Here is a 26,247-nt window from a genome sequence, read left to right as displayed (position 1 = left end):
ATGCAGATTCCCGCTTCCCACCCAAATCTACCATATTGGATAGGTTTGGGATGAGGCCAGGAATCTATATGTTTGACTAACATCCCAAGGACCAAGAACTTGGTGTCCATAAGTTATCCGCATCTGGATCCAGCCCCACTTGAGTCACAAAACATATTCCATGAAACTAAGAACATACTACTCCTCTGTTTGTGGACTGTTTTCTTGGCAATAACTTCTTTTATTCTTCCGTTTATCTTTGTCATTGGTAAACTGAGCTACAGGTACAATTGTAAGATCAAATTTAAAGATGACCAAGAAAACCATGAAACTTCTGAGAAGTGGTATGAAGGATGAATGAGGAAGCATTCAAGCTTGTGTTTTTGTCAGTTCTGATGAACCAAAGTATTATTTTTAGATGGCAATAACAAAACTCGTTTCTGGTGGTAAAAATAATTATGAAGGCATTACAGTGGGGAAAAAAGTAATGATTATAAGCCTGAAACCCCCTATTTTGTCACTGAAACAATCGTTTCTGTAACGTAATGTTTATTGTGAGAAATTTAATAACACAACTCTAACAGAACAGATTGTACAGAAAGATTGTTCCCAAAGATTCCTAGGCCTTTATGGACTTAAAACGATGAGAAATATAGGGCCAGGAGAGGACACTGACCACAGATAAAGATTCTCTAGATTCTAGAGCTAGAGATTCTTTATCTAGAATCTCTAGATTCTGCAGACGGCCAGCTTTCTAGAGATTACTTCAATTTGGATAGCTAGAGTTTCTCATTCATAACAAATTAAGTTCAATTAGCACTGTAATAACCTACTGGGTATTTATAGTTGTAGGTTAACTACAAATGTTGTATTCCTTGGGATAAATAAGAGATGATGTGGTTACTACAACTAGACAAAGGGCATGTATACACAACAGCTGAATTAAAATACAGCTATAAATGGAGCACATCCTCAACACCAGGAGAAAGTGATGGGTCCCCATGGGCTCTGCCTTGCTAGCATACCACAACCAGTGAGGGGAGAAGAGATGTCCAGTTTGAAAGGAATAACCCTGGATTTGAAAGACTGGACTGTATCCAGCACTGGTCTCAACGTGGGAGGGTCTCAAGGTGTGAGCTTCCAATTCTGGCCACTCTTGTGGTGTGAACATCTGAACTTCAAGTTGCCTCTGCCTTAGTGAGTCATGTCTGCAAGGAAGAGCAAGCTAGCCCCTAATAGAAGGGGAGTAAGACCTAGCCTGTGAGTTGCTAAGGGCTGGCTGTTTCTGTGCGAAACTTACTAAGCGCTTCACTGCTATTTCATAAACGAGAACATTAGTAAGCCAAGTAAAACAGTGTATTTACCGTGATTTAAAGAAGTCACAGAAAGAAGCCAAAGAGCAGATGTGAGGATTAAAGTCACATAGATAGAAATTACTGGGATGTGAGCCTCCTACAGGAGTCCATACTCTTCCCAATCTTGATGCTCTGTTCCCCCTTCCTCATCCCCAAAAGATTTTTGGAGTTGATGTGAAAAGATAGCACATTCACAGGACATCCTCACCACCACCTCTTCCCATGTCAAAACGTCTGTGTACTTCAATTGCTATTACTTCCTTGTAGTCATCCTGCTCCATCCACTCCATTGGAAAAAATCACTCTGTGCCTCTGCTTTGTTCCTAATAGGCTGTGCACCTCTTTTATAGCACACGTCCATTTCATGATTAACTTGTGCCTGTCTGCCCCCCTTCAGTAAACTCCTAAAGATAACATCCATGTTTGATGATCTTTGTACTGCCTGTGGCATCAGGCATATTATCTTGCACAGAATCGGCATTTTATAATGTCGAGTCAACGGAATTTAAAGGAGTTCTAAAATGATCATGGAATTTTCAGAGTCAATACAGTTAGCCAGATAAAACAATGGATCTTTAGTCTGATTTTTTAACAATCATAGAAAATATCTCCCAAGTGGATGAGAGAGTTACCCCAATCTCAAAAGGGATCTAGCTAGATTGGAACTGACTACGTGGTGCTGCTGGTATATTTAAATGCGTTTGCAAAGCATGATTCAAGAGTATCATCCTCTCCATCCTGAGAGCTCAGAATACATTACTTTATATTCATATACAGAGGCCATAACATCTTCTTACAATCACGGTCTTTTTTTACCCTTCTCCCATTTTGACTTATAGCTAGGAAGTGTTTGATGGAATAATTTAAGCTTAGATGAACAGTCTTAATTGATGTTTAATCTCCAAATGATCAGAGATCTATTCAAAGGCCTACTGTTCTGCCATATTTTATGGTGGGAATGCGTAACTAAACATCTGTCCATAAACAGACACGCTAAGTAAGGAAAATAGAAATAGATATATTTTGGAAACTTGATAAAACTCTATTTATATAGGGAAACATTTGAATAATACTATTACTGGAGTCAACTTTACAATGGTCAAATCTTTTGATCCCTTCCCTCTGAGTTAGCTAAATACAGAGACTTCTATTCGAAGATACCCATATAGGGGCAAAACAGTTGGTTTCCATGCTATGGCCATCTGTGCATTATATGTATATACGAGTGTATAAAGCATACCTGTCCTGCATATAATCTACCTCTGGGGAAGTCCTATTTATGACTTTTCTCCAATGTACAGATCAGCTAGACAATTTAGAGGTTAATAGTGAGCAGTTGGTAATTTAGGAATGATTAACAGTATCTTCAGCTATAATTTCAAAATCTGAACACTGCTAGGATCTAGGGAGCAATTTTATTGGCCATTAAAATGTTCTTAAGCTCTAAAATAACATAAAGGCTCTACTGATGAGCAGAGCTATTAGTGGTCAGCTTAATTTTAAACAAATTTAAATATATTAATTTTCCTAACAAATATTTAATTATGTATGCTAATGACAGTAAAGTAATTCTGTGGACTGGAGTTATCTCAAGGTCATCAAAGCCTCGGGAGAATGGAAGAATTTTGACTGTGGTACTTCTCATAACCTGGGGGTGAATTTATTTTTCTTAACACAAAAGGCCCGTTTTCTTGCTAGCCAAGCCACATGGTAAATTCGAAAATTTCAGTTCAGTTCAACAAATATTCATGAGGTGGCTTCTGCAAAAGGAGTCGGCATCGCACTGTGGTTAACGGGGGGGCCTCAGGAGCTAAATGCTGGGCCAAATCCTTGTTTTACCACTTCATACCTGGGGGACTGCTCACTGCTAACGTTACTTCACACTTCCGTGCCTCAGTTTCCACATCTGTAAAATGGGCACGATAGTAATAATACCTATCTCATAGAACAAAATAAGTTTAAACAAAATCATGTGCATGAAGTTCTTTAAAAAGTCTTGATGCTGGAAATGCTTAATTAATTGTACTAGTCAGGGATCTCCACAAAAACAGAACCAAGAGGATACATAAATTATATATAAAATGTATATAATACATATACCCCTATTATACATTATACTTACGATATATATATTACATACAGATCTAGGTAGATGTGTATATATATATATATATATCCATCACATACATTTATATATATATAACATATGCACCTATTTTATATAAAATATGTATTTTCTATATATGGTGATTTATTATGAAGAACTGGCTCATAGTATTATGGAGGCCAAGTCCCGTGATGTGCCATCTGCAAGCTGGAAACCCAATAAAGCCAGTAGCGTAATTCAGCACAAGTCCAAAGGCCTGAGAAACAGGGGAGCCAATGGTATAAATCCCAGTCTGAAGGTAAGAGAGGGTAAGATGTCCAGGAGGCTCGAAGGAAAAACTCCTCTTCTTCCGCTTTTTGTTCTATGGAGGCTCTCAAGAGACTGAGTGATACACACACGCTGGGAAGGATAAGCTACTTTTTCGGAGCCCATCATTCAGATGCTAATCTCATCCAGAAACATCTTCACAGACACACCCAGAAATCACGTTTAATCTGGGCACCCCGTGGCTAGTCGACATGTAAAATTAACCATCACAGGAAGGTCAGTTGCTGTGTGCAAGGCACTGTGTTGGGGACTAGGATGCGGTGTGATTACAACACAACTCCCTCCCATAAAACAAGGCAGCTCTGCAAACATCGGGCAAGCAGCCATCATTTTGTCCTTTTCCATAATCCCAACTGGGAGCGTTCTGTCGTGGACAGCTAAGAGGTCTCAATGAGAGATGTTCATTGTATACTCCCCACATATCTCATCTGCATGGTGCCAGAGTTATTTAAAAATAGAGAGAGTTTGAGAAAAAGAGCTAATTTGAACGAAAGCCCAAAGAGAAATAATTTCCCTTCTGTTGGTGCCCACCAGCTCTCCAGACAGAGACATTCCCTGGTTATTGTCTTTGCTGGTCTGCTGTTATAATTGGTTTCCAAGTGATGTTGATCCCTCACCAGAAAGTGGCTAGAAAACATGAATTCAATTCTAGTTCCTTTCCCCTTGAGATAAAATTTAAATTTCTAAGTTGAAATTTAAAAGATCAATAGACAGTTCCAGGCCAGCATACCCTCTCATTTCAAAAAGGCTCTTTTTAGTTTTAAGAAGCAGACAGCTTAGGTGAGTGGACCCTATCATTTTCAGAGGGATAATGTGGATTTCAGTAGAGTCATGGGGTGGGGGGGGGAGGCTACAGCAAGCCCAGATAGAGGGGGAGCATCCAGCATTACTTGGGAATCTTTAGAAATTCTGCTTTCTTCCCTCTATCACTCAATAACATTTCTTCCCTCGGTAAGAGAAATCCAAATGTAATTGGCTTAAGCAAACAAAAGGAACCTCTTGTTTCACATTAAAGCAAAAAACAACATTCTGATGTAAATTGAATTTAGGGACAGCTAGACCACAATTCAGTAAATATCATTAGAGTTTCATCTTCACATGTGATGGGCATGCCACTCCCTAGCAACCCAAGAGTCCCGCCCTGCCGGCTGGGTAACCCATGTAGGAAGCCAGCATGAGCACCTCTCCACCTGCACCATCGCTCTCCTCCTGGGCCACGGACCCAACCCTGAACTAACCTCTTGGTCCAGGAGGCTGCAGTACAGGTCATCTGCCTGTGCTGAGAGCAACCCTGGGGTGAGCCAGATCAAAGCACAAGTCTGCAGACACGGGACCCAGGTCTGGACCTCAGTCCTACCCCTTACTAGTGTGACATCTGGTAAGTTGTTCAGCCAATCTGTGCCTCAGTAACCTCATCTGAAGAAAGGAGGCAATCAGTTGTACCTATGTCATCATTTGGTTGCACAAGTAACTGAGCTAATACACGGAAGGCATTTACAACAGAGCCAGATGCCTAGTAACGACTGGCTCAGCCAACAGGAGCAGTGCAGCCTACTAGGAGGAAGAGGAGGGCAAGGAGGAGGAGTAGGAATCAGCCAGGAGAGCCCTAACAAAGGCACATGGAAGAGAAGAGGGGGAGTCTGAAAAAGCAATCAGTTCCTGGCAAAACAAATAAGCCAACAAAAAAGCTCCCCAGACTAGCAGGTACTTGTCCCTGGCCCCTCCATCAAGCTCTAACATCTTCTTTGTTCCCTGATAGACTCCCACCTAGTCTGGGTGCTAGAAAGAGAGCACCTGTAGTGAGTTCATCTTCGTGGATGTCCTGCCTGGCTGACATAAACATAAATGTGGAGCTTCTCTGCTTTTAAAAACAAAGCACTCTGGCATGGTCACGGTACAGTTCAGGGCTCCCCCCAGCATCTTCCCATCTGTACATCGGGTGCGTAGGTGCGGGACAACAGCAATCATGCTACACTCGAGCGTGCTGGAGGGTGAAAAACCAAACCAAACAAAACCACGCCCAGGTCAGACATGCGTTGAAAAAAAAAAAAAAATGATGCTACTCCCTAAAACTTCTTTCCTGCAGAAAATGGATGGCACGGTAGGCATCTCGTGCAGGCAGGGAGAAAGGAGATGGAAGAGGCAAGGAAGCAAGCGAGGAAAGAGGGCAGCAAAATAAGTCCCCTCGACTTCCTGTTGGGCGGAGTGAGCCCAGCAGGGGCTGTGTGCGCGCGGGGCTGGGGGTGTTCTCAGCTGTGCCGAGCTGATTATAGAAGATGAAAGGGCTTGGCAATTTATTTCATCTCACACTGAACACTGCTGACAACTGAAAGTGAGGACAGAGGGATTCATTTGTCCAACTTCTGTTTTAAAAAGCAGACTTCAAATGATACCGCAGAGAAAAAGGAGGAAATGCCAAAGTGTAATAAAAATGTCGATTTCTTTTCTTTTCTTATCTTTTTTTTTTTTTTTTTAAATACATGAGCTGCAGCATTTGTGTTTTGTAGATGGGCTTGGAAGGCGAAGGGGTTGGCTTTTCGTGGTGCTTATCAATTCCAGGGAAGGAAACGTATGTCTGCAGGATCAATTACTCATCAGACGGGGCAGCCCTCCCCTCCTTGGTCCCAAGTGCTCACGTGCCTTCAAGCCTCGCGTCCAAAGATGAGTGAGGATGAAAAAAATCCAACCCTGCAGTGTTTAAAAGCTGCTCGGAAAACTGACAGTGGAAAAGATTTCGTGCAGAATCTTTAAGTGCATCAACAGACACTGGGTGACAGAGAATATATTTTAAATTTTATCATCCTGGTCTGTTAACATTAACTTCGCCAATCTAGACGTGCCACGTGCATCTATATTGTTGTGTGCGCTTGGAATTTTGGGAGAAAATGTTCTACTTCCTTTTAAAGAAAATGTGGTATTATTTTTCATAAACATTTAGTGTTTGAGAATGAAGGAATATTTCTCATTTCAAAGACTCACGTAAATTATTCTGAAATCTAATCTACCTAGCAAAGTGGTCTTATCCCAAAAGATTTATAAAGATGGGTAATATCCCATACTGGCAGCACATTAGTTATTAATGATTAAACACAAATACATATCCAAATGTTTATGACAAAGATAAAGAAATACATTCTGCCCATAATCATTAATATTAAACTCAAGTATCAGTAACAGGAACGCATCATTCTTAAGCGATTCAGTTAAGTCACTGATTCTTCGTGATTTTTATTAGAAATTTGGGTATTTTCACTGTGTATTCGATGTAGGGTTTGGTTTTTTATTGGTGGTGGTGGTGGTTTTTTGTTTTTTGAAAGAAATCAGCACATGAACACAAACGGAAAAGACTGTGGCTGACAAAAATTCACTGAGTCCCTTAGCCGCTTGAAAGTATAAACTCAGGAGTTCATTTTTCAACAAAGATTTTTGGAACACCTGCTGTGTGCCCGGCACTGTTTTAGGGACTAAGAATAACAGCTTTTACGAAGAGCTTTGGCTGTTAGGGAGGGCCACTGTGGGAGGCTGTGTAGATTTATCCAGCCCTGCTCTGGGGGTGGGGGTGGGGGGGCACTGTTCACCTAAAACCACAAAGCAAAGGGACCCCCTGGAGTTGTGCAGTGCATAACCCTGCTTCTAGTTCAATAGAGGGAGACAGAAAATATGCAAGCAAGCCAAGAGACCAATTAGGGAAGAGCTGTGAGTTTCATAAACATAACAATGCAGGTAATAATATAGGTAACATTATAAAAAATGACTGGAAGGAGAAAGAGGGGCCATAACACCAGGATTTCAGAGAAGGTTTCTCTCTCTCTCACACACACACACACACACACACACACACACAATCCTGCCATTTGCAACAACATGGATGAACCTGGAAGACATTATGCTGAGTGAAATAAACCAGACACAGAAAGTCAAATACTTCATGATCTCACTTATATGTTAAATCTAAAAAAGTCAAACTCATAAAAGCACAGAGTAGAATGGTGGCTGCCAGGGCCTGAGAGGTGGGGGAAATGAGGAGACGTCTGTCAGAGAATAAACTTTTAGTTATGGGGGGTGAGTAACTGCTGGGGATCTAAGGAACAGCATGGTAACTGTAGCGAACAATACTCTGTTGTATACCTGAAATTTGCTAAGACAGTTGATCTTCAGTGTTCTCACCACATACTCATACACACACACACACACACACACACACACACACACAATGATAACTATGTAAGGTGTTGGATATGTTAAATCACCTTGATTGAGGTGCTCATTGCCAAAATGTATACATATCTCAAAACATCACATTGTATACCTTAAATATTTGGTGTTTGTTTATTAATTATACTTCAATAAAGTGGAGAAAAAAATAAAAAGAAGTCCCATTTAAACTGAGATTCAGGGATTAGAAAGATCTAGCCTTGTGGATGGATTATCTGAGGAAGAATGTTCTAAGGACCAAAACACAAGAGTTTGTCAGTCCCTGGGGGTCAGAGAGAATATATGAGGAACTGGAGTGGTGAGCAAGGGGAGAGAGGCAGAAGCAAGGTCAGGGTACAGAAAGGGGCCATTCTTGGGGTGCTTTGGTGGCTCTGTCAGTGAAGCGTCCAACTCTGGATTTCGGTTCAGGGTTGTGAGCTTGAGCCCCATGTCAGACTCTGTGCGGGGCATGGAGCCTGCTTAAGATTCTCTCTCCCTCTGCCTCTCCCCACCCTTAAAAAAATGAATGAAAGAATGAAAGAAAGAAAAGAAAGAAAAAGAAAGAGAAAGAAAAAGAAAAGAAAGAAAGAAAAGGAAAATAAAGAAAAAGAAAAGAAAGAAAGAAAAGGAAAATAAAGAAAAAGAAAAGAAAGAAGGGGGCCATTCTTCAGAGGGGCTGATGAGTTTGAAATTCTTCTAGGAGCAAAGGAAATAGTCTCTGAAGAGTTCCTTCTACTCAAGACATTGATGCTGCTGTGGCCAATAGCATGAAAGTGTCACGGTAGTGAAGGTCTTGGTCCCATTCTGAATGATTCAGAGCATTGGATGAAGGAATTTTGAGGTAAGAAGAGCTAGGTATAGAGCTAAATTATCATTACATGGGGATTACTGTCCTGAAGTTCTAATCGTAAAGTCATAATGATCCAAATCTTACAGAAGCAAAACTCAAGCTAGGGGCACTATGGATTTGTCTGGCTGATTAATTATTTTTCAAATACACTTGGACGCTAAACTGTACATTTTTTCTCTGTTGTAATGAACGGTCTTTAAATGAAACAGCAGACTGAACATACTCAGAAAAGTGTCTGTTACAAGAGCTGGTCCAGGCACCAGAGGTTCTGAGAAAGCCAACACCCTTGGCTTCACTTGCATATAGCTTAAAATTGAGTATGATATTGAGTGTGATACTGAGTACTGAGTATATTCAGTAATATTCCCAGATTATATACAGCCTGATATAGTAGGTTTATTCTGTATACCAAATCATATACAAAATGTAATCGCTTTTCTATACACACTAATATTTATTATTAGAAAGATCACAGGTATCGGAGTGGGTAAAGCACAAAAAATCTTAAACCTACTCTAAAAGAAAGTCATTAATAAAACTTTGAATGAAGTAATGAACGCCCAAACTTCCATTAATTGCCATTCCATAAAAATATGCTATTTCGTTGGAATAGTTTGAATGTCTCTCTCTTTTTAAGATTTTATTTATCTATTTGAGAGTGTGCAAAAGCGAGAGCGATCACAGAGGAAGAAGCAGACTGGCCGCTGAGTGGAGAGCCCAATGATCATGACCCGAGCCAAAGGCAGACGCTTAACGGACTGAGCCACTTGGGTGCCCTGTCTCTTCATTTTTATGACAAAATTTAAGTCTCTCTGATGGAAGGGATGCATGATACTTTATCACATTTTACTAATAAAGAAAAAAATTATTAAAATGATGCCTTAACATTAGCAACTGCAATCTAGTATATAATATATTGGGCATTATCATAGATATACTCAGTTTGGGGCAGAGATTTCATTTCCATAGGAATAGCCCAGGAGCAGTAAGGACTGCTGTAGAGTGTTTTGATAAAGGCTCTCATAAAATACACTTTCTTAAATTTGCTTTCACCAAAGAGTAAAATCACAGGGAAATGCTTTAAAAATATGACCAAAGATAGGACTTCTGGCTAACCAGAAATGTGAAAAATAAATCTCTGACTCAAGCACACAAGAGTATCAACAAACAAGGATGACAGTTGGGCAGTGTCCCTGGTAAGTTTTCCTTCCCTGCCTTTTTCCTTCTCCTGATGTACAAATTACATACAGTGAAATGCATCTATCTTAAGAATACAGTCGAATGTGTGCTATCAAATGTGCACACCCTATAAACAGCAACCACACTGCAGAAACTTCCCTCAGGGCCCTTCCCAATTCATGGCCTCACCCTTCTGCTAGAGGCAATCACCCTCTGGCACCACACCTTAATTCTACCAGCTCCTAATAATTCATTAAAGAGAATTGTATTACTTAGCAATAAATAACAAACCACCGATAGATACAACAACACGGATCAACCTCCAAAAAATTGTGAGTAAAAGAAAAAAAATCAAAAAAGTAGTACATACCATGTATGTAAAATTCTAGAAAATGTAAGCTCACCTTTAGTGACAGAACAGATCACTAGTTGCCTGGAACCAGGGAGAGGGACGAGCAAGAGGAATTATAAATGGGCAGAAGTCAATTTGGATGGGTATCTTCATCTATCAAAACTTACTGAATTGTATACTTAAAATATACGTGTTTGTTTTGGTCAATTATATCTCAATAAAATTTAAAACCCACTTTCAAATGGCAAATCAGTTTGCTAGATAAGAAAAGTTCACCCTGTAAATCATATTGAGCTTTTATGTTCAATAAATAAAGCTTTCATAAATTTTTTTTTAATTTGGAAAATGTTTCACCATTTTTTCTCCAAATACTTTTCTCTAATGCAATCTACCCCCGCCATCCTATGATATGATTCCAATTCCAGGTATGTTTGATGTCTTGATATTGTCCTATAATAAAGAGGTCAGTGGCTCTTTTCACCTTTTTTCCCCTCTGGGCTTTGTTTTGGCTTATTTCGACTGACCTATCTGCAAGTTCACAGATCTCTTCTCATCATCCAATCTGTTTTTGAGACCTCCAGTGAATTTTTCATCTCATTTCTCAAATTTCCACTTGACATCAACTTTTTGCAATTCCCATTTGTCTACTCTAAACTCTGTGTTCAGATTATATCCATCGTTACATTTTTAAAAATATTTACAGTATTCTCCTAAATTCATTTTGACTAGAAGACTCTGGCAAAATTTTCTTTCAGTTCAAATTATAAAACAATTGTGATATGTATCATTTTAACCTGAATAGATGACTCCCTTATTCTATGATCTACTACTCAAAGCACAAACACTGTACTCTTTATACCCAAAGCCTCTCCATCCTGTTTATCCAATAGTTTGGACACATATAAGGTTCTGATAAAAACCCCAAGTATTCAACTGAACACCAGAAGGGCTACAGTCTAAGAGAGAAATTAAACTAGAAATAGACCGTCTTCAACATCACTACTTATTAGGGAAATCCAAATTAAAACCACAATGAGATACTACCTTGCGCCTTATTAGAATGGCCATCATCAAGAAAATAAGAGATAAATGCTGGCATGGATGTGGTGCAAAGGGAACCCTTATACACTGTGTACACTGTTATGACAATGTAAATTTGTACAGCCACTACAGGGGAAAACAATATGGAGAATATTCTAAAGATTAAAAAGAACTACCATATGGTCTAGAAATTCCATGGGAATATATCCGAAGGAAACGAAAACACTAACTCGAAAAGAGTCTTTCACCCCCATGTTCATAGCAGTATTATTTACAATAGCCAAGACATGGAAACAACCTGAGTGTCCATCAATGGATGGATAAACTGTGATCCATACAAACACACACACACAGAATATTATTCACCCATAAAAAAAAAACAAGGAAATCCTACCATTTGTGACAACATGGATAGACATTGAAGTCATTATGCTAAGTGAAATAAGTCAGACAAAAAAGGCAAATGCTGTATGATCTCACTTATACAAAATCTTTAAAAAAGAAAAAGAAACAGAACAGATCAGACTTGTGGTTACTAAAGATGGAGGACAGGGGGGATTGGAGGAAGGTGGGAGGGTGATCAAAAGGTACAAACTTTCAGTTTTAAGATAAACAAGTACTATGGGTATAGCATTTAACAGGATGACTGCAGCTAATACAGGAGAGTTAAGAGGAAATCTTAAGAGCTCCTATTAACAAGGATTTTTTCTTTATTTCTTATTTTCTTTCTTTTCCTTCTATTCTATTTATAGAATAGAAGGAAGGAAGATAAATGTTAACTGAATCTATTGTGCTAATCATTTCATAATATTTGTAAATCAAACCATCAGCTGTATGCCTTAAATTTATGCAGTGATGTAGGTCAATTATTTCTCAATAAAACTGGGGAAAAAAAACTACTAAAAAAAAAAGAAAGAAAGAAATCGACCAGCCTTACAAAGAATGAAACCCAGCTGTGAATCAGCTCAATCTGTTTGGATTAAAGTAATCCATGCCTACTCTAATTGCCTGCCAGAAGGTAAAGAAATCCTCTCTAGAGAAAGATAACATTTTTTTCCAGAACCTCTGTAATTTTTATACATAATTTCCATAATTCAATAAAAAATTTCCCAGGTATACAAAATAAAGGATGAGAAAAAAAAAGGCAATGAAAACTGATGCACAGGTGACCCAGATACTGGTTTTCAGAAATAGATTTTAACCGTGATTAGTGTATCACAAGTGATGACAAGATGGAAAAATTGACCAGAAAACTGGAATTTTATATCAAAAGAACAAAAAGGAAATTCTAAAACTTAGACTAAAAAACAGTAATATCGGGAATGCCACCGAGGCCACCCCTCACCCGCCAGAAGAGGTAAAATTAAAACTACTCACAGCAGGTGGTGGTAGCCTCGGCCGAGGTTTCTGCAGGGATGGGAGCGGCAGGTGGGCGGAGCCTCGGTGGGCACCCCTTGTCCCCCCCCGCGAGCGTTTCCGCCCAGTCCGCGGGCGTGAGCCCGGAGCCGGGCTGGGGGCAGGGTCCCGGTTCACAGATGCTCACCCTGCTGGGGACACCGAGGAGGACGAGCAACTCAGCTGCATGGCTCCGAGTTCAAGTTCATGGACTTCACCCTTCCTAGCCAGACGCAGATGTTCCCAGGTCCAGAGGTGGCTGCACAGTGCCTCCCGCGCACACGGCCGGCGCAGTGACCCTGACAGTTCCAGGGCAGGTCGGGGCACTCAGGGCATCCTGGGTCACAGGTGTGGTCAAGACTAGCCAGTTGGTTACCGAGTTGAACTTCGAATAGATAGATACCTGCTATTCCCGGGATTTCCCAGCGCCTGCCTGCGGTGACTGCAGAATACACAGTACTGCTGGCATGACGTACTGTAATACCAGCAGGAAGTGGGTGTGTAACCCCCGCTACAGACACACTGTAAATCACCTCCTGAGGTGCAAAGAAGCGACTTGCCACAAGGATGGGCTTCTCTGGGAACCGGCTCTGGAGGGTTATCATGGCTCCCACAATGTCTTCCTCCACCACATCATTACTGCCAAGGCCAACTGGGTCGTGGTGCTGCTGTCTGGACTGCCCTGCGCCCGTCAGAAAAGCCTCAAGTACATCAACGGGGACAGCTGGGAGCGGCAGCCTCTGATGTAGAACCGCTGCTTCGGGTGCTGACTAGTCAAGATCCCTTCTGAGCAGGTGCAGCTGTGGGCTGGGCCCATCACCACTCCGCAGATCAATCAACAACTGGGAAGTGCTGCGACTAGGAAAATCCTTCCGCCAGCTTGGAGGTACCAGAGAAGCTGGAGGTGGAGAAGGGCCACAGAGCGTCCTCCTGCCATAGAATGCTTACCAGCACTGGAACAAAGTTGGGCCCCTTGTCTAGGTGCCGGCCAACTACGATGAGAAACCAAAAAAGAGTGCCAGTCTCAGCATAACATCACGGTCAGCTGGGACCTAGTCCTTAACAAGAAGACAAATGCCTACTTCGCCCAAGACTGAGTATCAGTCCTCTGGTGATGAGGATTTAGTCATAATTCGGTTGAGATATGCAGCTTACTCAAGGGAACAAGATATGCCTGCCTACAAAGGAAGCGTGGTTGGCATCCGCTGTGGAAAGCGATCAGCCACGTCATCCAGGTCGCTGTTAACTGTGGTGATGACATCACCACTGAGCTGCAGAGCGGTTTGGGCAGGCCTGTGGAAGGGGATCATAACTTGCAGGTGGATTTCAGATGGGAGTCAACCTCATTCGACAGGATGCAGAGCGTGCTGAAAATGTTTGCCCTGGAGGAGACCTCCATGTGGGGCTAAATCAGCCACCAGCTGGAGGACATTATCATCAGATCTCAGCTGCCCAAGAGCTTCACGGCAAAAGGACTCCCCAACCGGAACCACTCTTCAGGTTTATACCATAAAGACCGCACAGCAAAGATCCATGAGCCTGATCCAAGAACCACCAGGCACCAGGAAGATGGTTACCTTGGCCACCAGCAGCTGCTATACCTGGCTGGGCAAAGCAGTGCACCCCTGCTTATCTGTGCTCCAAGTAATAGTCATTAATCTGCTGACCGAGAAGATCTACCAGACCAGGCTGAGAGTCATGCTGTTCTGCATCAGGACTCAGTATCATTTCTGTCCCTGCACAACCAGATCAGGAACATGGACAGCATGCTGAGCTCCAGAAGCTGTAGCAACTGAACGAGGAGACTGGGGAGCTGTTTGTTGTCTGCAGAAGAGAAGCCGTACCTGATGCTAAAGCTCACCATGGAGAGTGAGCTGCTCATGAACACAGATGTATGTGGAAGTCTGGGCAACTGAGGCCCATTTTAACTGAGGCAAGCACCCGGGCCACTGAGCTAGAGTGCATGGTCCCCATGGTCCTCGGACTCAACCAGCTCATCTTCATGGGTGACCACTGCCTGCTGGGCTCCATGGTGATGTGCAAAATGGCAGACGAGGTTGGGCTATCCCAGTCACTCTTCATGAAGCTCGTGGTGCTGGGTGTCTGTCCCATCTACCTCATCCACCTCCAGGTCCAACATGATGCACCCTACCCTCAGCGTCTTCCCGTCCATCATCTACCAAGTCTCTCTTCAGAAAGGCATCACTGCAGCAGATCTTAGGAAGAAGGGATTTGACTTCCAGTGACCTCAACCTGATAAACTGATGCTCTAGGTGACCCAGAGCCCAGAGGAGTTTGCAAGCTCAAGCACCTCCTCCCTGAACAGGAAGGAAGCTACACATATGGAGTAGATCAACACAAAGCTGCTGAAGGAAGGTGCCAAGCCAGATCAGATTGGCATCATCATGCCCTTAATCAAGGCCAATGCTCCAACTTAATGCAACTCATGTAGTTCAGCGACTCCCTCCACACCAAGCTCTACCAGGAGGTAGAGTTCGCCCACGTGGACACATTCCAGGGCAAGACAAGGACTTTATGTTACTCTCCTGCATGTGGGCTAACAAGCAACAAGGCATTGGATTTTTAAACAACCCCAGGCAGCTTCACATGACCCTGACCAAAGCATGATATGAGGTCATTATCGTAGGCAACTCAAAGGCCCTGTCCTCACAGCTGCTCTGGAACCACCTGCTGAACTACTACTAAGAACAGAAGGTGCTGGTAGAAGGGCCCCTGAACAATGTGGGAGAGCCCCACGCAGTTCAGCAAGCCCTGGTAGCTGGTCACCACCCTCTACCCAGGAATCATGTATGACCCCAGGAGGCTATGATCCCAGGATCAGTCTATGAGCAGAAGAGCCAGAGCTGGCCCTGGAACATGAACTTGCAGACCCAGACCAGATGGGCATGACTGATGCCATCCCCAGCCACGTGGCTGCCATGAACATTCCCCTCCAACTTTAACCTGGTTATGCACCCCATGCTCCCACTGGGGTATTTTGGACAAATGGACCCTGGGAACCCCCAAAGGCCAGACTGGTCCAGAAGAACAGCTTTGGGCTTCCTGGGCTCAGCCAGAGGAAACTTCCCAGCAGCCAGGCCAGCCAGGAGGTGGCATGTCAGCTGTTCTCACAGGACGCCCTGGTTCAGGGCTGTATCTTCAGGAGCCAGCCCTCCCAGCGGAGCAGCCTGAGCTGTCCCGGGACAGTTACCTTGGTGATGAGTTGAAGTCACACATCGACGGGGCACTGTTGCAAGACGACTCCTATCAGCACAGTGGAGTGATGAAGCTGTCCCAATACTAGTGGGGGACTTTGTTGGTCAGTATCTTATTCTGAGTAATAAAAAATAAAATAAATAAATGGATACCTGTTTTCCGCTGCTAAAACTGAAGGACCACTGTCAGCCACAGGAGCAGAGGAACACCTGAGGGACAGAGGAGCCGACACAGAGGGAGCGCTCACCACTGGCCAGCAGGGCAAGGAGAAGGGAGACTGAAGGCGGAACCTGAGTGGAGGAGACCCAGCCAGGAGCCCTCCACCAGCCGCTCAACACGGATGCCCCATGCCAACGCCACCACACCTGAGTCTGTGACTGCGGTGGAGGGAGGGAGACCCTCATCTCAGACTAGGCCTTTCCTCTGTTCTATTCTTTCTTTTCTTTGATTGAAAGGGGACTAGGTTTTAGAAGAAACTCCTTGCTGGTGGCTCCCTGTGGGTGGCCAGGCTCCATGCTGGCTCGCTGCTTGCATTCTAAGAGGGTTTTCATTTAAAGCAAATCCAGTGTTTCGGGTTTTTCTGTTTTTTAAAGATTCTTTCAAAGGAGGACTGGAAAATATTCTTACTGAGTTTGTCTGTCACATCTTGGTGGTGGATCTGGGAGATGCCAGAAGCTTCCATAAATGGAGTTTAAACAAGCCAACCCAACTGGAGATTAGGATCCATACCTGTGACAAGATCTGGAGAAAGATTTCTGCTTTCAGTTTGAGCTGCCCATGGGTCTTCCTACATTCAAGGTGGTGAGGGAGCACACTTCCAGGCTGGGCAGCTCCCCAATCTCCCCTGCACTCTGAGAAGAAAAGTGCTTGCTTACCATGTGCGGTGGCCTCACCCCCCTACCGCAAAGGGTCTTGTTGAGAGTGGCCTTGAGGCCGGAGAGCAAGAAGGTGGCTATTCTCTGGCTAATGGCTTCTTCTCAGAATCCTTCCCAAGGATTTGGTGGAAGACAACAGCCAAGAAGGCCCATCCCCATCCCCATGGAGATGCTCACAAACCTGTGACCTCTTAGATAAGCTGAGCATCCCACCCCTCCATTTTCTCCAAAGCCACCCCTAAGTTTAAAGCCCTTCTACCTGCAAGCACAGGGTCAGTGAGGTGGGGGTTGTTTCTGATTTTGGGGGGGAAAGGAGTAAGTATCAGAAATAAGTTGGTTCTGGAGCACCTGGGTGGCTCAGTCAGTTAAGCATCCAACTCTTGGTTTTGGCTCAGGGCTTGATCTCAGGGTTGTAAGATCGAGCCCCATATTGAGCTCTGCACTTAGTACAAGGTGACAGAGACACACAAGCCACTTTCCTACTAGCCAGGGCTTGTATTTATTGCCACTGCTATAAGGTTCTTGGTTCCCCCTTTTTGGTAAGTTGCATAGAGACATAGAATTTGGATAGGTTTCCACTATCACCCATTGTGTGAGGCATCCCCTGGTGATGGCCATGCCCCCTATCTTATTCCACTATGCCATTCTTTAGAATGTTTTGCCTCCACTTTGTGCTATTTGCTTTGTTCTCCCCCTTCCTAGCAGCAGTTACTCTGAGTTTTCCAAACCAAGGAGGATTTGTACCAAGGCAACTTCTGATTTTTGGTCCATTTGTCTTAAGCTCTTTTAACACCAATAAAATCTTAATAAATAAACAAAACCTCATAAAACAATAACAATGTTGTAAGTGGCAGTGACAAAGTAGAGCAACCAAAATTGTTACATGTTGTTAGTATACAAAATGGTACAAAATCTTTGGGGAAAGATTTGACAGGTTTTTTATAAAACTAAATAATATATTTTTCCTATGAACCTGCAATTCCACACCTAAGTATTTAACTAAGACAAATGAGTACAATCACAAAAAGACTTAAACAAAGGTATTTATAGCAGCTTTGTCATATCTCAAAACTGCAATGAGTTTAGTTGTCTGTCAATGGAACAAATTAAAAATAAACTATAAAATATTCATACAATGGAATACTATTCAATGATATTACTGTTAGGGTTGAATTATATCCTCCAAAAAAGGTATGTTGAAATCCTTAGCTCCCATACCTTAGAATTTCACCCTACTTGGAAATGGGATTTTTATGGAGATAATCAAGTTAAAAACAAAGTTAATGACCAATATGACTGGTGTCTTTATGAAAGGAGGAAAAATTTGGATCAAAGACAAACACAATGGGAAGACGGTATAAAGATGCAAAGGGAGAAGATAGTCATGTGATTATAGTGATGCATCTACAAGCCAAGGAATGCCAAAGGTGGCTGGCAAACACCAAACGCTAAAAGAGGCAAGAAGGATTCTTCCCTAGAGCTATCAGAGAGCATGGCCCTGCCAATGCCTTGACTTCAGACTTCTGGTCTCCAAAACTCTTGAGACAATAAACGTCCATTGTTTCAAGCCACTCAATTTGTGGTGTTTTTTCTGTCCACTCTAAGAAATTAATATAACTGCTAATACAATTTAACCCAAAAAGATGATACATGTAAATAGACAGATGAACCTCAAAAGCATCATGTTAAGTAAAAATGCCTTACATGAAGGATACATACTGTAGAATTCACTTTATAGAAAGCTCTAGAACAGGCAATTCTATGGTGGAAAAAAAACCAACAGTGCTTGCTTATGAGTGTGGAAGTTGGGATTGACTGGGAAGGGGTATGAGGAAATTTTCTGGGGTGATGATAATGTTCTATATCTTGATAGGGGGTTGGTTAACACAAGCGTTTGCATTTATCAAAACTCAGCAAATGAATACTAACAATTTATGTGTTTCATTGTATGTAAATTCTACCTCCAACAAAATATACACGAAAACAAATGCTGAACTCTAGCTAATGGTGTATGTGCTGAGGTATTTAGAAAGAAGTATCTTTTTTTTTTTTTTTTTAAAGATTTTATTTATTTTTTTGACAGAGAGAGACATAGCGAGAGCAGGAACACAAGCAGGGGGAGTGGGAGAGGGAGAAGCAGGCTTCCCGCAGAGCAGGGAGCCCGATGCGGGACTCGATCCCAGGACTCTGGGATCATGACCTGAGCCGAAGGCAGACGCTTAACGACTGAGCCACCCAGGCGCCCTAGAAAGAAGTATCTTGATGTCTGAATTTTAATTTGAAATGCATTAAAGAGTAAGATGGGTTGATGAATGGATACAGAAATGGGTAGGTAGATATGTGATAATGCAAGTATAATATTAATGATATAGTTGATGGATATATGAGTGTTCAATGTAAAATTCCTTCCATTCTTTTGTGTGTTTGAGTGTTTCCATAACACAATGTTAAAGAAAAAAAGAATGTAATGTAGGAATTCACCAGCAAATTAGACATAGCTAAAGAGAGATTTAGTCAGGCTGAAGAATTAAGAACTGAAAATAGAGAAAGGTGTGTAAGTGATACTAGAATCAGTGCTAAAGACTAGCATAAATATAACTGGAATTTTAGAAGGGAAGGAGAAAGAGAAGGGACTAGAAGCATTTTTTTTAAGAACTCAAAATTTTTCCAAGCAGATGAAAGACTTCAAGCCACATATTCAGTTAATGCAGTGAGCTACAAGCATTTCCTTTGAATACAAAGAAAAACATTAATTGTTGAAAAATGAAGACAGAAACCTCTGCAAGCATTCAGAGGAGCAGCTGTAGGACTGAGAGGTCACTTCTCAACGGAATGACATCTTTTAAGTGAGGCACATGGATAGAGCTAGCATTTCTTAGGCCAAACCCTTTACAAACATTATCCCATGTAATCCTCATATCCCCCCCAGCCCCCGAATTGGGTTGAATTAATATCCCCATTTTCATAAAATGAAATTGAGGCTTGAAAAAGTTAATGATGTACCTGAATGCAGACAGCTAGCCGCTGGTAAAGATTTCAATTTAGCTGTGACAGACTCCAAACATGTTCATCGTATATATTGTGCTCCCTCCTGTACAATAAATGTTCTGCTTTTTTTTCTCCATTCCTGTGCATCTGCCTAGGCTCCCGGTCTCGACATTCCCTGATTTGGCAATCCCCCTGCCAAGTCTTGTAGCAGTTATGACAATATGCTTGGGGTTAATATTGAAAAAGGAAAGAGAGAAAGAGAAACAGAATGTGATTGAACATCCGTATCTAATATTAGATAACAAGGCTACAGATTACATTATTGTATGGTATTGGAGCACTGACTGTAGAGAGAATACATTTAATTGGCACCTTTTCTTTGAATACAGTGTATCAAGTCTCCCTTTTGACACTATATTAGATGACTGAAATGCTACTTTGTGTCTTGTTAACACTGGATTATAAAGTGTATATTATTATAGAAAATTGACAAGGTGATGAGCTGTCACTTCAGCTGAGAGAATATCCTATTTTAATGAATATTATTTCATAAGGAAATGTGCTGATGACAGCTCATTTCAGTGGAAACTGTTGATGCATAACCTTTTTGCTAGACAACATTATATCCATAGTGACTAAACCTAAAAAAAAAAAAAAACTATACTAGATTCTAGAAATGTGCGAGAATAATTTTTGAGAAATGAGTACCTAAGAGTGAGCAAAAATATGCTTAATGTATTGTGTCAGCATATATATTAGAGGAAATTTTGTGGGGGTATATTTTTTTTGATAAGATAGTAATTTATATCCCAATAATATTGTTAATATATTTTTCATTTAAGCTTATGATAAGATGTAAGCTGGTGTCCTCAGAATAAATGTGTCTGTGTTTGTACATGCATAAACGCATGTGTATATATACCGATAGGTACACAGATAAAATTTCAAAGTCAATACTTTCAGACATACATCCAATCTGGCACGTAAGCCAACCGAATGCTATGGGAATGGTGCTGTGCATTTGAGAATCCGGGCTTTAAGGGGCAGCTGGCCCCTTCTGTCTTTATTTGGTCTATATTTGCTGCTATGACAGGGATCCCAGCCCAGGCTCCTGAATGATGAGAGACCATGTGGAAAGAAGGGACACAGCCCTCCCAGTGTTTTAGCTGAGACCACCCCCAGTCAACTGTCACTGAATTCCACTCCATGAGCAAGTTCTGGAAGACCAACAAAAGAACCACCCAGCCAACCAACGGAATTGTGAACAACAAAACATCACTCTTTCTTGAGGCCACTGAATTTTGGTGTAGTATGTGACACAGCAATGAGTAACTAGAATGCTACGTGTTCCCAACCAGATTTCAGACATTTCTAGCCAAGTCTGGGAAACTGGTGAAATATGCCTGATAGGATGTGATTGAAAAAATACTTTTAAGTTAGAGGAAAATGAGACAAGGGGTTTTCATAGATAGGGAGAAAGGTAAGGGAAACGCTGGAAGGAATGGGAAAAACAGCACTATCTGCCCAAGACTTTGGACTGGAAGCCTGGACTCCTGACAGGGTCCCGTGGGCAGAGAGTGTGGCAGGAGGAAACAGAGGGAAGGTATGGCTTTATACAGAAACCAGAAGTGGAACTAAGTGCTATCACTGACTTCCAGAAGTACATCAAAAGAAGAAAAGAGAAACAATAAATATTTGCTAGAATCTGTCTCTCTCTGCTGGATATCTGCCGTAGAGAAGTGAAACCTTCTCATCGGACACAAAGTCTAATACCCTTTGGGAATAATGCTAACAATACTTCAGCTCTCTGGCTCTTCAATGTTTCTTGGAAATTTCTCATGCAAGTTTTAGGTAGAAGTCCAGAATCTGAGAAACTCTGGTGCATATCTAAAATATTCCTACGTACTGTTGTAGTAGACCCGCATTAACTGCTTATCAACTGAATAGGGTTCCAATAATATAAATATTAATTGGAATATTATTGATCCATTTCACCTCCCTTCCTATAATTGCTTAAATAGCATATATCCCTTCTAGACTGACGTGAAAGGGCATATTGGAATATAAAGGCAGAAGGATTTCATTTTCTTTGGCATTTTTAGTCATATCTAAATCGTACAAGTCTTGGCAAAGGAAGACTTGAAAATTTGTGGGAGTTTTTGGTACTATGTCATCCTGGAAAATCATTTGTTTTTCATATTATATATATATTTTTTCAGTTTTATATATAGTGTGTTTCTCCCAGACATTATGCTAGGCATGTTATACTAGTTTTCCCCTTCCTCCTCTTAGCACACCTTCAACATTATTATCATTCATAACTGAGCTCAGGGATATTAGATACCTCATGTAAGGTCTTATGCCTGAATGTTCCCGATCTGTCACACTCCAGAGCCATAACCCTGTCCCACCCCTTCCTTACCTTACAGAGCTGCTACTTTCTCCTGTAGAATCTTTTACAGCTTTCTCTCTAATAACTAAAATCGACTACTACAAAGTTTTCTCTAAATAAAATGGCAAGTTCTTATCTGAGATAACCAAAACTCAAGTAACTTGTAAGGGAAAGCTTACTGAAGGATAATGTATTATTTTAAGGGCATTCCTCAGAGTTATAATGACAAATGAAATTATATTACATTTCTCAATAAAGAGGAAACTATGTTCTCCAAAGCACATAAAATTAGTTCCAAAATTAAAAATTCAGAAGTTAGACTTAAATGAATACCATCAATTAATTTTTATAAAAGAACTGGGGCCATTTTGAAAAAGTTCAATTGTCTTCTAAATGAAAATTAGATAAATAACTTCATTTTATTGAGAAAAATTATTATGCTCTGAGAGAGAGAACTAGCAGGCTTTTAGCCTTCAATTAAAAATATCAATCCTCCAGTGGAGTCCCCCAAATTATTCATCTGCAAATGAGCATGACTCAAAGGAGGATTTCCCCTAGAGCGCAAAGGAGCAGAAGCTAACCGAGATGCTTCTTTTTATTTGTGATTCCATTTTCATCAGTGATAATGAGATTTCTCTTAAATACCCTTCCAGTGGTTGAATAAATATTTAACTTGTTAAAAACTCCAGGTACTGTCTTCTAAGTTGTACCTTACGTTCTGAAGGGACCTTAAAACAATGAATATATCTGAACAGTGACATGGAAAAACACAAAATTTCGGCCTTTGGACAGTGTTCCACATTTTCATTGTCTCCATTCTTCTTTGAAGTACACATAAGGAAGGGGCGCCTGGGTGGCTAAGTCGGTTAAGCGTCTGACTCTTGATTTCAGCTCAGGTCATGGTCTCGGGGTTGTGTGAGGTCATGCGCTCAGCAGGGCTGTCTACTTGAGATTCCCTCTCCCTCTTCCTCTACCCCTCCCCCTACTCTTTGTGTGCTCACTTGTGCTCGCTCTCTGTCTCCGAATGAGTGAATGAATGAATGAGTGAATGAAGTACATAAAAGGAAGAAAACAAGCTATTTCTGTGTCCCTGGCCATCCTGTTTATTGACCCTGTTTTTTGTTTTTTGTTTTTTTCAATGCTAGGAAAGCATTTGTCAGTGTGCGCTGAACTAATTTAAGGAACCAGAAACATCTCTGAACTGTGTAGAAAATTTCAGGATAGAGCTAAAAGGGACCAACCCATTTGTTACCATCTTCCCAATGGCACAAATGGCTTAAATCCCAAATATCATAATCTAACCGAAATAAGATGAAATGAACTATTTTTCTGTGCAGTACCACTGTTTCTTTTCTTTTTCTAAGGCATGGAAGCATTTGCAGAAATGTGATATCTGTAATAACAAGCCACAAGGGGAAAAAAAAAGCAAGACACCCTTGCACAGTGATGGTATACTATTACATGTACCCACACAAATTGGTCCCAGCAGTTTTCTCTTTAATTCAGGATTTATGGAAACATCTGAGATTATAAAATTAACCAAACAAAAACAGATGCTATAATTGTGAGGGGCCCAATTCTTGGATGAATACCAGAGCTACACATTAGTATATGGAGTGGAAACATTTTAACTTAAGTTCTTATATATCAGTTTACAAGCTGATGCAAATATTCCACATGAAAATAACTATCTTAAACAGCTTGGAGAAATGAAATTATGTTCACATAAGTGGCCCATTTTTCTCCCTTTCTAAAGGAAGACAAGGGCTATTAAAATGATAATTTTCTCAAGTTTCTTGATTAATAATATAAAACATCCCACCTATATTTACAATTGCAAGGAAAGATGGGGGGAGAAGCACGTCTTCGATGCAGCTCCCAAATTATGCTTGTGTATTACCCTGGGGTAATACGTAATAACTCCACTGTCATCCTATTTGCTTATTTATTGCAGAAGAGCAATTTCAAGCAATATTTATCATCTGGTCAGAGGTAGTGTCAACCAAAAGGAAAGAGAACATCTTTGCGTTTAAATAAGAGTAACTATTCAATGGCAATAGAAAACACCCTTCTGGTCTAGGCTACGCTTAGACATGTCGACGACACGGAAATTATCCTTAGGGAAAAGAGACATAAAAAATGAAGTGGGGTTGTAGCAATTGACTCCTTGTGGCCATGCCTTTGCCAAGCGTGTTCTTAAGGTAAAAATACGAAGGAAATTAGAGACTTAAGATCAATCAAAAATGTGTTCTTTTTAGGAACGAAGAGCCTTTAAGTGATCTAAGATGTTTTTTTCTGTAAAGTAGTGCGTTTCTTTGAATTCAAGAACACATGGCAAAAGCCATGGCTCTATGACTGGGAAAAAGAGCTTTCTAAACACACTCAGAGAAACATCAAGATAATACCTCCCAGGGACCTTGGCCAAGATTTGTTTATTGGATTTACACAATTGAACCAATCATGATTAAACGGCCTCGGGGCAAAAGTTCAAAGGGATAACAATCAGAACGCATAAAAACTAGAGCAAAAACTGGCATATATTAAAATAAATAAGATGTCAATGTAAAGAGATGTGTCTTTCAGTTCTTTATAGTTCTGCTTATAGAAGGTCCCTAGAAAAGGATTGGACCAAACTACGGTGAACAAAAAAAAAAAAAAAAAAAAAAAATTCCCACAAAACATGGGCCTTCCACAGAAATCCAATTTCTTCTTGAGTTCTTTATGGATGAAATGTAGTAAATGTTAGCTAGAGCCCTCTGGCTGATTTATATTTCTATGAAGTTGAATCAGCAGTGTTTCCCACACTGATTCCAGGGAACACAAAACTCATGGAATGTTACTAAGGATTAGCTAACACTTCTTCTCGGCTACCAAGGTGAATCATCTAGGAAATATGGATTTAAATCTGGTTTACCAAATTGTTCTCCTAGAATCCAGGCTTCTCACACTTATGGGACTTCAGAGTTCACCTGAGCAAATCTTGCAGGAAGACAAATCTTGCAGGAAGACAAATCTTGCAGGAAGGGAACCCAATCTAAGGTAACTAATACACAAGTTCTGTACATGGTTCTAGGTCCAAAGGTGAAGATAGTTGAGTGGTTGGTTCATTCTGACCCTAAGTCCCACTCAGCCCTATTTTTTTCCGTAATAGGCAGCCTGCCTTCCCACATAAGAACTTAGCCCCTTCATCTTCTTCTCTATCAAATGGTGATCTGACTCTCCTTAAACGAAGGTAAAACTGCTTGATCAGAGCCTGACTATTTTCTTTCACAAATACATTTGCATGCAACAGAATTGAAACTTTGATGTGAAAGAACATAATACTTATTCAGATATTTTAGGCAAGCAAGTAAAAGCAATGTTTGGAAAACTAATGTAGGTACTTACAGGCATCTTGAGACCATATGCCATAGATAGTCATACCTGACGGTAACCCAGCCCAATCTACCAAGAGCTTGGAAATCCCAAGCACTTGTTTCTCAAGGACCTGTATCTGAGCAATTAATTCCATGAGTCATCTGATAACAGAGTCACCATGATGTGATGGCCTCAATGTCATTAATCTGGACTAGACCCTGTCATTGACCCTGGACTAGATGTTTCCTACTAGAAAGGAAGCTGGCCCAAGAGCCATCTAAGCTGGCTAAGGCTTAACTGATGGTGGATGCTCCGAGGTTTGTCTTGGCATCCAAGTGTAGTTCACTCTCCAGGCAGTGTTCACATAAGCTGTTAGCGCCCCAAATCCATGAAGTAACACTTCCCCAAGGTGTACAGAAAGTCAATACTCAAAACTTCAAGCAAAAAGCCAGTGAGTATCTTGACTCATTTCCCAGTACAGTGCTGATTCTTTCACTAAACTGTTACTGAGCCATGTTGTTCTACATACTGGAGATAGAATAAAGAATAAGAAAAATACGGCCCCCCAAATCATGGCCCTTACATTTTAATTGGGGGGTGGGGGTGGGGAAGAGAGGCAAGAAACAAACCAATAAGAAAA

The 26,247-nt window shown here is 41.2% G+C and overlaps 1 long non-coding RNA gene and 1 pseudogene across 1 annotated transcript in view; one reads left to right on the top strand and one right to left on the bottom strand.

The window, feature by feature from the left end:
* Positions 1-26,247, bottom strand: part of LOC118522898 (uncharacterized) — a 650,767-nt gene that overhangs the window by 300,229 nt on the left and 324,291 nt on the right. The window lies entirely within an intron of this gene.
* LOC118522902 (regulator of nonsense transcripts 1 pseudogene) lies at positions 12,874-16,083 on the top strand (annotated as a pseudogene).

This window comes from Halichoerus grypus, chromosome 2 (assembly GCF_964656455.1).
Source record: "Halichoerus grypus chromosome 2, mHalGry1.hap1.1, whole genome shotgun sequence".
Taxonomy (NCBI): domain Eukaryota; kingdom Metazoa; phylum Chordata; class Mammalia; order Carnivora; family Phocidae; genus Halichoerus; species Halichoerus grypus.
The sequence above is the reverse complement of the archived record's forward strand: the minus strand, read 5'-3'. Positions and strand labels throughout refer to the sequence as shown.